We start from the raw sequence: 12,326 nt of genomic DNA, 5'->3' as shown, positions 1-12,326 counted from the left end.
CTAATGTAATATATTTTAAATATTTACTCTAATATTGGCTACTTTTTGACAAATAAAGAAGCTTCTATATAACATGTAGTAATGTTTATTGGTAGCAATACTAATATTTTTAAGAATTATTTAATTCTTATCATAAAACATAGCAACTGCAATATTAAAAATAACTATATATACTGCTAAATATATATATATATATATATATATATATATATATATATATATATATATAGCTATATACTGTATATACAGTTTGTCAACCAAGTGTAGATGGTATGTTTTATGATAAAACATTGATATGATGTTTAAGAGCTACACACTACATTTTGCCATTCTTTCAGATATCAGGATCGGAAGGCACTTGGGTGAATCGCAAATGTACTGCGACTTTTAGGTTTGGATCATGCACAGCATGTTAATTTATTAAGAAAGGCAAAACCTTCAGGAGTAATAGTACCGGATGCAAAATTGAGATTAGGGATTTTGTGAACTGTAAGGCTGAGTTCAGACGGGGTTTTGGGTCAGGATTTTAATGTGGAATCCGTGTCAAAATCCTGACCAAAAAATGTCTCCATTGAAATCAATGGGAGCCGGTCATTTCTTTTTTCCAAGAGCCGTTTGTTCCCGCTTGCGGAAAAAAGAATCGACATGCCCTTTCTTCAGGTTGAATCGGCCGCGGATGTCTTCCTGAAGACACCCCCTCCCGACTAGGCCTATTCATTTCGGCCTAATCCAGAGCGGAGTGCTGCGACTGGATGCTGGTGCACTGCAGTCACAGCTACCGTTTTTTTGGTCCGGAATCTGAGGCGGCATCAGCGTCAAATTCCGGACCAAAAAACCCTGTCTGAATTCAGCCTTAGACTACTGGTGTCGTCTATCTTATTTGCCCATATTCTGTCAACTATGCGGATAAAACAATTAGTCAGTTCAGACTTAGAATAAGGGACCATGTAGGGAATGTGTTGAATAGAAGATACTTGCCGATTGCAAAACATGTGTGGACTAAGCACAATAGTGTTGTAAATGTGTTTCATTCCAAGCAATAGAGCATATATGACTATCACGGAGGTGATGGGGACAATATACTACTACGCAAGGAGGTTTAGTGGATATACAGGCTCCAATCCATAAACCCAGATGGTCTTAATGACCAATTATATTTCACTTACTTTATTGGGTGATATTTAGGGTTTCGAGGGGTTTATCAGATGGTTTAGATTAGGTTGTTTCTTTCTGTCTCGGACTGATTTTTGAAGTATAAAATTGTCGGTCCTTTGTTATTTTAATCAGTATGTTCAAACATGTCCCCCTGTATTCTCCAACATATCTACACATGAAGGCATAAGATATTTACAAGTGTATACCCCACTCTATATATCCATTCACAAGATCAGTAATTCCCTATATATGCAAGGGTACATTCATAGGGAGGAAAATGACGATAAATTTCTCTTTATTTTCCGCCACTGTATTCAGCCGCAGGTCATCAGCATTCCGTCGCAGCTTTCAGATGCTGAATAGACCCCGATGAATCAGCTGCAAGACATATGCCACGGAATCTGCAGCTGAATCAGCCACAGAATTCGCAGCAAGATCAAGCAGATCACTGATTTTTTTAAAACAATGTGAGGCAGATTCAGGGCAGATTCCACCTCCAAGTCCGCAGCAAATTTCTAAGTGTGATTGTACGCTTAAAGTCCATTATATGTTTTTACACATCTAATATGGTTTACATATTTGTGATCTTAATATGTTGTCATCTCCTTTAGGATACTTTGAGATATAATACATGATATACAGTGATACTTAGAAGGATAGATTTAACTGCCAGCTCCAGCAATAAAATTAATCCGGCAAAGTATTCAAATAAGCATGGTGCTTGCAACAAACAGCACAAATCAGCAAAGCAAGAACCTTTACAATATATACTATTAGAGAACCATTTCTATTCACTTATCCCATTCCTTCCTTTGTATCTCACCCCAGTGCTGAAAGAGTACCTTCCTACATGGTGTTTTATTATTTTTTTGTTCTGCTAATAATCACATTGTGGCTGCAGTATATCGCTAGGTTCACACCTGCGTTCACGGTCTCCGTTCTATGGTTTCCGTCTTCTGCATGCCAGAAGACGGAAACCATAGACCGGGTCCGGCCGTGATTTTTTTATCCGGACACAGAGTACTGCATGTTCGACTCTGTGTCCGGATTATAAAACCCGGTTTCGCGGCAGAGAGCGCAAAACGCTCACCGCCGCTCACGGCCGGACATCTCTCTCACCCATTCAAATGAATGGGTGAGAGACTCCTGCAGGTTTCCGTCTCCTGCCTCTGTTTTAGGCAGGAAACGGAAACCTCAAGTACAGAGAGGGCAACGCAGATGTGAACGAGCCCTATTTTATATTTGTCTCTAAGGATGTGGGCATATACAGTAAGGAGAAGCCTTCCCTCTCCCCTATCCATTATAACTAGTCTGGTTTGTTTACATATAATTCTGCCACGAGTCACTGCACGTTTGCAAACAAGTAGCTGAAAATAAACCCAAGTGACCGTCATATATAAGATCCAGGAACACTGCACTGCAGCTATAGGGCAAATACATGCAGACATCACACAGAAAAAGAACAATCTATGAGCACAGTCAGGAAAGCTTCTTATTGTCTTTGAATAACATCTAATCTGTAATCACAGAATCCAGAAGTAGAACCAAGTACATGAACACTTTTCTTACATTGTAAGATGTGAGATTTGCAGAACTTTCAGGCTGAGGCCCCACGTTGCGGAAACGCAGCTTCTTTTGTTTCAGAGTTTGCTGCGTTTTTTTGAGCTAAACCTAGAAGTGGCTACAAAAGGAATGGGTGATACATGGGAAGTCCTTATACTTCTACCTTCTGCTCAATCCACTCCTTACTTTGGCTCAAAAAAGCAGAACAAAATCTGAAACAAAAAAGCTGCGTTTCCGCAACGTGGGGCCTTAGCCTCAGTCCTTTTGCTCACAGAAAGCAGGTTGCACACATGTGTGGAGGCTGTGAGGAGAATCAGCCCCTCCCCTTTGTCTACAATGTGTGAAGAGAGAAAAAAACATCTCCCTCCATCCATCTTGCATCTATGGAGACAAAACTTCCCTAGTAACAAGGGAAGACACCCTTGCTAGAAGGGAGACACCCCGTGACAAAACTTTAAACAGGTTTTTCAGTCATAAAACATCAATATTTTTAATTCAATAATTCATATAATTACTTACAATGTTTATCTCTAATGTCATTCTGTTGTTGCTTCTCCTGGTATGTATGAAATAAAGTTAAAGACGCAGAATATAATACTTTTCTTCATGTCCTGTATATGTGGGAAAGCTAGTTACAAATACCATATACAAGTCATACAATGGCCAGATAACCCTACTCTACTGCACTGTCCTTTATGATGACCTCACAAGGCAACACTTCATAGTTATCAAATGACATTTTATAACCTCACAAGTAACATGATATCACAATTGGTGTCTGTTATGTGAGGCAACCATATAATCCCCTTTAATTTTTATGGCATATAGATATCATAGTGGGTGGTCCATTGTCAGGGATCCTCTTTTGGTAGTCAACTCTATATTACCTTAAGTTCACACCTGCGTTCGGGTTTCTGATTGGAAGTACTTGTGCTTGGGTTAAGGGCAGAAAATGTGGAGAGAAAAGCTCTGCTTGTAGGACTTTTTTCTCCATTTTTAAAGCGTAATGGGGAACGGAATCCACAGGTAGAGAACGGGTGCAGGTGTGAATCCAGCCTAACACACCCTAACACACAATGCCATGGGGATAATATCACTCCTTGAGGAGAGAGCACCTTTGCAGGCATATGGAGACTTACAAAGCCATTTTCGCTCCACTGGGGGATTATGAGAAATATGCTAATCTGTTTTCCAGGATGTAATTAGGAAAACAGTTCCTCTGCTTGCTGCCCTCTAGGGACTATAAGTCTCTCATTTTAGCCAAACCAGTTTTCCCTACACTGTGCTGATGAGATCCAACCAAATCGAAACAGTGCTGTCCACAGCTGGCATTATATTCCTTTTGGAATAGATTTACTGGTTTGGCTAAACCGCGCATCATAGCATTAGGCTTGTTGAAAAAGTCATGCATGATGTTTAAGGGGGCTACCCCTAGAGGGCTGCAAACAGAGGCATTACATCCTGGAAAACAGATTTGCATATTTCCTATGAATGACATGATCAGGTGATGAGAGCCGATTGATGGATATTTCTTCAATAGACTGACTTTCAGATTACCCATCGGTGGCATCTATCACTCTTTTGATTGAACTTACCAATAAGCAATATATAAAGCATATGTAAGGATAAAATCATAGTAAACAATGGAAAATTCTATATTGTTTTTAACTCTAGAATAGGTTGTGACATTGACTTTATCCAGAACAAACTGAAATTTATAGCAATATTTTCTAGATCCAAAGCTTATGACTGTATCCAATAGAAACAACATAATAGACTTCTCTTAATAACAAGGGCACTGGAGAACGCCATACGCCTTTTAATAAATTTGGTGCATTTCTCAGCAGTCCTTGTGCCAAAACAGCAAATCTATCATGTCTGCCAGTTTGTTTGTTTTTTACATAAGAAAGCCTATTCCTTATCTTCTCATGATGTTATATTGTCATGAACAGAATTCTTTTGTAAGAATTAAAAAATATAGTTTATAGCTAACACATGGTGGCAAATGAATGGATAACCAAGTATATTATTCAATTATATAATGTACTTAGTGTTAATATTAAATATCTGAATTCATCTGATGGTGAAACAATATTGCACTACTTCACAGTTTACAAGCACATTTAGGCCTGTAGCTAGATGTGTGACAGTGACTAGTGGGCTCATTGTGCCACCCGCTGGTAAAACTAGTGAACTACTATGGTATAAAATATCTAGTGCCACCCCAGGAGCAATGTCACTCTCTGTTTACTTTTTCTGCAGTAATGAAATGTCATAAATACACATTAGCGCAGTAGCCAATTGCTGGAACACATGTCACACATGCTAGTGCCCCTGGGGTGGCCAGGGATCGACTGCAGCAGTCATGTACTTTATATTTCCAGCATGTCCAAAGAGACTACCAAAGCATTGGTGGTCAGACTGCATTAGATATGACATGTAGATAATGCCAGTTTTAATTTATAACAGTCTCCACAGGTACTTTCATTTATTATTATCTCAGACAACCAGCTTTAACCCTTAAGTACTATCATGGTGTCTATTATACACCACTACCATAGACATATCATTAGGATAGAAAGAAACCATGATAGTACTTAATGAGGAACTTTCACCATTTGGGGCACATGCGGTGTAATACACCACTAGAAAGCCGACAGTGCGCTGAATTCAGCGTACTATCAGCTTTCCCGTTCTGTGTTCCCGGTGTAAAGCTATCAGTGCCGGTACCATAGCTCTTCATTGTGAGAAGGGCGTTTCTGAGAGTCAGTCAGGAACGCCTTTCCTCACAGCAGCGTCTATTGCACTATACTGTGTGAGGAGGAGTGTTCCTTACCGCCCAGCCATGATGTCTATGGACGAGTGCTGTGAGCAGTGGCGTAACTAGGAATGGCGGGGCCCCGTGGCAAACTTTTGACATGGGCCCCCCCCATCCCAACTGACGCCGAAGACCTCGACCGACCCCCTCCTCCGCACTCTATTATGTCCCTTAGTAAGCCCCGCACACAGTATTATCCCCCATAGTGGCCCCTGCACACAGTATTATGTCCCTTACTGGCCCATGCACACAGTATTATCCCCAATAGTGTCTCCTGCACACAGTATTAACCCCGTTAGTGGCCCCTGCACACAGTATTATCCCCCATAGTGTCCCCTGCACACAGTATTATCCCCCATAGTGGCCACTGCACACAGTATTATCCCCCATAGTGGCTCCTGCACACAGTACTATCCCCCATAGTGTCCCCTGCACACAGTATTAACCCCAATAGTGTCCCCTGCACACAGTATTAACCCCAATAGTGTCCCCTGCACACAGTATTAACCCCAATAGTGTCCCCTGCACACAGTATTAACTCCAATAGTGGTCCCTGCACACAGAATTATGTCCCTTACTGGCCCATGCACACAGTATTATCCCCCATAGTGGCCACTGCACACAGTATTATCCCCAATAGTGGCCTCTGCACACAGTATTATCCCCTATAGTGTCCCCTGCACACAGTATTATCCCCATAGTGGACACCCATAAACACTTATTATACTCTGGGGTCTTTTCAGACCCCAGAGTATAATAATCGGAGACCCGGGGGAATAAAAACATAAAAAAAAAAACTGTTGCTTACCTGTCCCCAGCTCCTATGCTGTTGACCGCCGCTCACGTCCTTCTTTAATGACGTCGGACGTCACATGACCCGGGAAGCATGCCGGGTTCATGTGACGCCAGAGATGTCAGACTAGGAAGGAGGCCTGGCAGGATCGTAGAGAGGTAAGTAACACTGTTTGTTATGTTCCCTTACCTCTCCGGTCCGCCGATCATCATACTCGGTCTGCAAAGACCCCTGAGTATAATGATAGTATTTGTGGGGCCCGCGGTGTCACTTACCGATCCCAGCCCAGCCAGGATCGGCAAGTGAATAGGGCCCGTAACGGCCTATTTAAAAAAAAATGCAGCGGTAGCGGCTGTCACCGGGCCCCCTAATGGCCCGGGCCCTGTGGCAGCCGCCTCCGCTGCCTCTACGGTAGTTACACCCCTGGCTGTGAGAAAAGGGAGGCGTTCTTCCCTGCTCTCACAGTACAGTGCAATAGGCGCCACTGTGAGGAACACCCACGGACAGTAAAAGAACGCACCCGATGTCCATTTAAATCAATGCAAAATGTCATGGACACAGCTAGTGTCCGCTGCTAATGTCCGCACAAGATTTTGAACGGACATTAGCAGCAGACACTAGCTGTCGGACACCGACGGTAGTGTGAACGCTCCCTAAGAGTGAGACATACAAAGAGAAAAGATCATAGTCCAGTGTTCTGTTAGTATAAATATCTAGTTCACTTCACCTACACCACAGTGGTTTAAGAGTTTAACCATTTTAAGAGTTTTGCTTTGTAGAAGACTTCTCTATCACCTTGCTATGTCCCTCTGTTCTCAAGTGTCTGTATTATAGCAGCCTGTTTTCTTAGGTCTACATTAGGCAGCTTTAACATTATCGGTGCTATATACCACTGGAAAGCTGACAGTATACTGAATTCAGCTGTTAGCTTTCCATATACACTCACCGGCCACTTTATTAGGTACACCATGCTAGTAACGGGTTGGACCCCCTTTTGCCTTCAGAACTGCCTCAATTCTTCGTGGCATAGATTCAACAAGGTGCTGGAAGCATTCCTCAGAGATTTTGGTCCATATTGACATGATGGCATCACACAGTTGCCGCAGATTTGTCGGCTGCACATCCATGATGCGAATCTCCCGTTCCACCACATCCCAAAGATGCTCTATTGGATTGAGATCTGGTGACTGTGGAGGCCATTGGAGTACAGTGAACTCATTGTCATGTTCAAGAAACCAGTCTGAGATGATTCCAGCTTTATGACATGGCGCATTATCCTGCTGAAAGTAGCCATCAGATGTTGGGTACATTGTGGTCATAAAGGGATGGACATGGTCAGCAACAATACTCAGGTAGGCTTTGGCATTGCAACGATGCTCAATTGGTACCAAGGGGCCCAAAGAGTGCCAAGAAAATATTCCCCACACCATGACACCACCACCACCAGCCTGAACCGTTGATACAAGGCAGGATGGATCCATGCTTTCATGTTGTTGACGCCAAATTCTGACCCTACCATCCGAATGTCGCAGCAGAAATCGAGACTCATCAGACCAGGCAACATTTTTCCAATCTTCAATTGTCCAATTTCGATGAGCTTGTGCAAATTGTAGCCTCAGTTTCCTGTTCTTAGCTGAAAGGAGTGGCACCCGGTGTGGTCTTCTGCTGCTGTAGCCCATCTGCCTCAAAGTTCGACGTACTGTGCGTTCAGAGATGCTCTTCTGGCTACCTTGGTTGTAACGGGTGGCTATTTGAGTCACTGTTGCCTTTCTATCAGCTCGAACCAGTCTGGCCATTCTCCTCTGACCTCTGGCATCAACAACGCATTTCCGCCCACAGAACTGCCGCTCACTGGATGTTTTTTCTTTTTCGGACCATTCTCTGTAAACCCTAGAGATGGTTGTGCGTGAAAATCCCAGTAGATCAGCAGTTTCTGAAATACTCAGACCAGCCCTTCTGGCACCAACAACCATGCCACGTTCAAAGGCACTCAAATCACCTTTCTTCCCCATACTGATGCTCGGTTTGAACTGCAGGAGATTGTCTTGACCATGTCTACATGCCTAAATGCACTGAGTTGCCGCCATGTGATTGGCTGATTAGAAATTAAGTGTTAACGAGCAGTTGGACAGGTGTACCTAATAAAGTGGCCGGTGAGTGTAGGTATCATTGAAAGTCCATGGAGAAAAACTCTTTTTGGCTTTGGTCCGCTACGTGGGGCCTTAGCCTTGACTTTTCCAGGGAAACAATTTGTATTAATGGATCAGCAAATCAATAGAAGTTGTTTTCTCTGACAACCCCTATAAAATGAAATTATGACAGATTTTTTTGCACAAATTTCTGAAGTTATCCCAATCTGCTGTTCATGTACAAATAACTGTTCAAATGTTTGTAATGGATTTTCAATTTCAGAAATTTCAAATCTGCCCTTAGTGAATATGTACTCTAAATCAGAAAAATAAATGCATGTAGTTAAGCTTTAGGGTAAGGCCCCACGTTGTTTGTTTGTTGCAGGTTTGCTGCAGTTTTTTGAGCCATAGTCAGAACTAGATTTAGCAGAAGGCGGAAGTGTAAGTACTTTCTATATTTTTCCCATTCCTTTTTAGCCATTCTTGGCTTTGACTCCAAAAAAAGCAGAAAAATCTACAACATAAAAAGCAGCTTTTCTCCAACGTCGGCCTCAGATTTATAAAGCAATATTTGACTACCAAAGCACCGCCAATGCTATAGCAATAAGTAAATGCATTGAATCACAATAACAATACATAGAAATGTCGAAAAATTCCCTGCTACAGCAGCTTGGCCTGCGTTCAGCTATGTATAAATGAATTCAGAAGAAGCCATACTGCTGGTTGACAATTCTTTTTTTTAATGCACATAAGTTTAAAAATATGGGGGAGGATGTCCAAGTGATTTTTATTTTAAAGGGGCTCTATCAGCAAAATTTTGCTGTATGAGCCCCACATATGCGTGAATAGCCTTTAAAGAGGCTATTCAGGCACCGCTAATGTTATTTCTCCTCCCCCCTCGTTTTAAAATATAAAACCAAAAAAAAAAATATGTAAATTATACTTCTCGTGCGCGCTGGGCGGTGATGCACGGTCCAACGTCATCTTCTGGCACGCCTTCCTCTTCTGTCTTCTTCTTTCGGCGACGCCCTCCGGTCTTGGCTCTTCCCCGCCTTGATCTTCCTCTTCTTCCGGCGGGATTGGTTCAAATCTGACCCTGCACAGTATCGCTCCCTCCGGAGCGCTACTGCGCACACTCCGGCGCCATTTTTCCCAATAGCAGTTTGCGAGTGCAGTACACTCACGTATTTCTAAGGGGAACTGAGCATACTGAGTTCCCCTTAGAACTATGCAAGCGCACTGCGCATGTGCAGTAGCTTGCAAACTGCCATTGGGAAAAATGGTGTCGGAGTGTGCGCAGTGGCGCTCCGGAGGGAGGGATACTGCTCACGCGCCGGATTTGTACCAATCCCGCTGGAAGAAGAGGATAATGAAGCCGGGGAAGAGCCAGGACCGGAGGGCGTCACCAAAAGAAGAAGAAAAAAGAGGAAGGCGTGCCAGAAGATGACATCGGACTGTGCTAATAACATTAGCGGTGCCTGAATAGCCTTTTTAAAGGCTATTCAGGCATAAGTGGGGTTCATACAGCATAATTTTGCTGATAGTGCCCCTTTAAAGTCTTAGAATGTCTTAGAAAAATTATACTCACCTTACACCTGCTTTACACTAGCATCGCATATCCGTTATTTCTGGTCTATAAGAGGACCTCTGAAATAGTAGTAACACAAGGAGCCCACACACTCTGAATCATGCTCCATGCCTGACACTCGCCTATGTGTCATTACAGAGCTCAAATAGCAGATCAGGCATTAATACTGCGATTGTTGTTCAGGAACAATGTACGCTACAGAAAAAAATTCCAACTGTGCTGGAATCAGTGGAGTAGCGCCCACTAACAGATTATAAGTAAGTTACCATTACTTCATAGTTGACTTTTTGATAAGCTTGTGCTGATAAGGCTGGATTTACTTTTGTGTTGAAGTCTTTGTGTAAAGCTCTGCCTAAAATCGGCAGAGAAAAAATGAATGGGTTTTTAAACTAACCGCCGGCAAGCCATCCCCTACGTAGTTTCTCCGGGGATTACGATGGAAAACCAGAGGGTGGACAGGGGCGGACGTGTAAACGACCCCTAAACTGTGTATGCAAAACTCAAAAATTCACAATTTGTTTTTCGCACAAATTTTCACTTGCACAAAAAACTTGTTACTTTTTTAATGGCTTGCACATCCATTTTTTTTAGTACTCAAGCTCTGATAAATCAGCCCCATAGTATTTACACTGTACAAATAGGATGATGTCATGCATCCTATATAACGCCATGCATTCTATTTGTACAGTGTAAATACTATGGGGCTGATTTAAAGTGGACCTTTCATGTCCTCATGCATCTGTGGTTTTATATACTGCCAGAACGCCAACAGTATACTGATCTCAGTGCACTGTCGGCTTTCCCAGTACATGCTCCAGTGCCGTAGATATTGGTGGTGTAATTTTTAGCACCAATATTTCTCCATGTCTAAAATAATCCTGGCCCTTGAAGGTACCCCGTAAGGCTGATATGGTCCCTGGTGAAAATGAGTTTGATATCCCTGCTTTAGACAGTCACTAATTTTTCAGACAACTTAGACTGGGTTCCCACCAGCGTTCAAACTCTATTTGGGGTTTCCCAATCTCGCCGCAGTTTTCGGGCGGAAACCAGGCAGACCCCATTTTTAAGCTGATTACATTTCCGCTTTTCGAGTCCCCAAGTCTTATTTAATAGAGCATGATTATTCTGGACCAACTTGTGATGCACTTTTTATGTACAAAATTTGGCTGCTTTTTGCCTGAAAAACCTCACTTAAAGCTACTTGTCTTCCTTCTAGATATTTACAGTTAACTGCTTTGTTCCCAATGAAATACGTTCCCTAAAAGCAAGACAGTGAGGTGAGCAGGAGGGTTTTTCTGTCGTTACACAGTGAATGCAGATGAGAGAGGTTTATTCTCCTCAAAGCTCCGCACATGTCTGCAAACTGCAAGGACTGAACATTCTGCAAACCTGACAGCTTGTATTGTAAGAAAAATCTTCTATGTACTTCTGGCTGCGTGTGTGGTAACATATGGGATATTATTTCTAGACATCAAATAGCTTTCCTGACTGTGCTCATAGATTGCTCTTTTACTGTATAATGTCTGCATGGTAGATCCTAGAATGGAGTGGGTACCTGAATTTATTAGCCTTATATTTGCAGCTCAGTGTTCCTGGATCTCCAGTATGTTGCTCATTTGAGCTTTTGTCAATTATTTGTTTGTCAATTCTTGTACAGTTACTCCTGGCAGAATTACTTGTATACAAACCAAGCTAATTATAAGAGATAGGGAAGGGGGCATCCTGCTCCTTATCATACCTTACCAGAGGCTCAAAGACAAACGCAAAATATGTTTCAGCCCAAATGGGGACATAAGCAGCAGAAAAGTGATAGGACATAAGATATAAAGCTTAAACAGTCATAGATCAGACTTCCCAGCAACATCCTGCACATATTTAAACTGTTCATGAAAACTTTAAGACACACCCAGAATCCAAACACATAGAAAAGAATAATAACCCATATGACCCCTTACATTATCTGATTTTTCTATTCTCTTGTGTCATGATTACATAGCATGAAAAATAAGCAAAATATTCTTCTCTATGGCAGAAACCATGTTTTTACTTGCTCCCTCCCTAATGCTAGTGCATGTGGCCAATCCTTGCCACATAATTCTGCTATATCATGTCAGATGTGTGTGTTGAGTGTTCTCAGAATGTTGGGTTGCATGACAGGTAAGGCTGTTTTTGGGACTGCTGAGTACTAAATATACATGGAACAAGTCAGCCACAGCCAAAGTTTATACTTGTAAAATGAGGCACGGATCAGCCCTCCGGATCAGGGCGCTGCATGTGCAA

Source organism: Leptodactylus fuscus, chromosome 1, assembly GCF_031893055.1.
Source record: "Leptodactylus fuscus isolate aLepFus1 chromosome 1, aLepFus1.hap2, whole genome shotgun sequence".
Taxonomy (NCBI): Eukaryota; Metazoa; Chordata; class Amphibia; order Anura; family Leptodactylidae; genus Leptodactylus; species Leptodactylus fuscus.
The sequence above is the reverse complement of the archived record's forward strand: the minus strand, read 5'-3'. Positions refer to the sequence as shown.